A 2,180-nucleotide genomic window follows, 5' to 3' on the forward strand; every position below is an offset into this window, starting at 1 on the left:
CTGTAACAATTTACATGTAATTAAAAAATAACATTGTGCTAATACTTGTAAAATAATGTTTTAAATATCATATGAAATTAGGAAGCAAAATTTTCTCACCAACTTAGTTCCGCGTGTTTTTGTTTTCTGGTTTTAGAACCATTTGCAAGTCAAACATACAGTTGGTGGATGTGAAAGATTGACTAGTTGCCCGTCGACCAAACCTAGGTACAGATATTCTCAATCTTCCTCATCACGTTTACTAAGAACTAATATGTTCTTAATATTAGTTGTTTATTATTTAGAAAAATTTAACGGATCTGATACAATTTTTGAAAATATACAGTAATATTTTGGTAACTTTGTCTAATTTGAAAGTGTAATTTTAACACTATATAATGTAATTTTTAACTGTATATAGTGTATTTCTAGATACACCTTAAAACCTAACAAAAAAACATTAAATCTTAAATCAAAAAACTTTGAACAGCTTTTTGGATTTTAGCATTTGAAGCAATAAGCTGTTACAAAAAGCTAATTAGTCAAACATTCATTGATTGTTTTACCAAGTCAAACAGCTAATAGTGATCAAATAAATCAAAATTGGTTGATAAGCTAACTATGTTACCAAGCAGGCCAATTATGATTTCATTGACCAAGTAAATTTGTATAGAAAATTATTGTACATATTACAAATTGCCATTATATATTTGGATGGTAAGGACAATTATATCTTATATATATGTTGGTGATTTGGATTATATTATATGAAAGAACATTAATTATTGGCGCATGACATTTGGAATGTTTGAAACTAGCCAAGATGATGAATACATTTCAAAATAGCAAATGGATATCCTATGTAATTGTGTCGTACTACGTAATTGACAATTATTTTTATTTCATATATATATATGTTAGTTTATTTCATGTTTGAACAAGCTAGTACTCACAACATGATGATGATGAATGTATCCATATTTGTTTAGTGGTGGTGATGTAGTACAAACATGTCAAAATGACATAGTCCACACTTAGGTATACCTAATATAATTGTATATACTTACCCTAAATATATATTCATTTTAATACATACTAAGATTTTTTTTATATGAAATTATTATTTGTCTAGCTTGTTTTTAAGGATTTTCGTGATATAAAAATGTTTGTGATTGTCACTCAAGATTTTAGTGTAAGAGGTCTCATGCATGATCTATCAATCTTTACTTCGTCTAGATATACGTGCACCGAATGATGTTTGTTAAACCCTAAAAGCCTACCAAATTAAATTTATATATCACAACAAGATATTTACTGAAAATGGTTCTTTTAATTTAGCCTCTTAGTGTTGATTTAGTTGCTCATGAGTTAATTAAGGGGGGATAATTTAATCTTAAGACTCTTAATAAAGTGATGAATTTAATCATCCGTCTCTAAAATTAGTAGTGTTTCATTAAAATCCTAGAGACTGAATTCATCATTTCACAAAGAATTTAGTTCAGAGATTAAATTTACACATTAAATAGATGAAGATTCGATCGAAAGATTGTATCTACAAAGTAACTATATTTATACGACTAAAATTTCATACTTTCATCCTAGTAGAAGTTGGATTCTACGAGCGCGATTTGAGTTAATTAAATCCAGACTAGTTTGACAATAGTGAGGATATCACATGTTGTATGCAAAGAAAAAAATATTGATAGGAGCGATAAGAGGTCTTTAAATTTGGAGTTTAAATATTTTTCTTTAAAAAATATTGATGTAATACAATAAATATAATTGACACATTATAAACTTTTTTGTAAGCAACGTAACGTATAAAATCTTAAATTGCAATAATTTCACAACTTATGGCAATCTGTTGGGCAAATGTTTGGAGACTCGAGTTTAATCTCATATCATCGAAATGTGACGTTAACTATTATGCAAGTATAAGGAAATAAAGTTTGCACATTTGCTACTAACTATAACTTTTGGTGTACTGGTTAATTTAATCTGACCATACTTCGGTGGGTAACATACGATTTTTTCCTTGTTCGAATTGAGGTAGAAATTTCATGTAAAAAAAATCAATAAGAAAAAAAGAAATTATTTCTCTATCATGTATTAAAATATGTTGGTCACATTCGAACCAATAAATAGACTAATATATTAAAGTATGTATTTGTTTAACTTAAAATAAAAGATTAATTAAGTAG

This window comes from Ipomoea nil, unplaced genomic scaffold (genome assembly GCF_001879475.1).
Source record: "Ipomoea nil cultivar Tokyo-kokei standard unplaced genomic scaffold, Asagao_1.1 scaffold0382, whole genome shotgun sequence".
Classification (NCBI taxonomy): Eukaryota; Viridiplantae; Streptophyta; class Magnoliopsida; order Solanales; family Convolvulaceae; genus Ipomoea; species Ipomoea nil.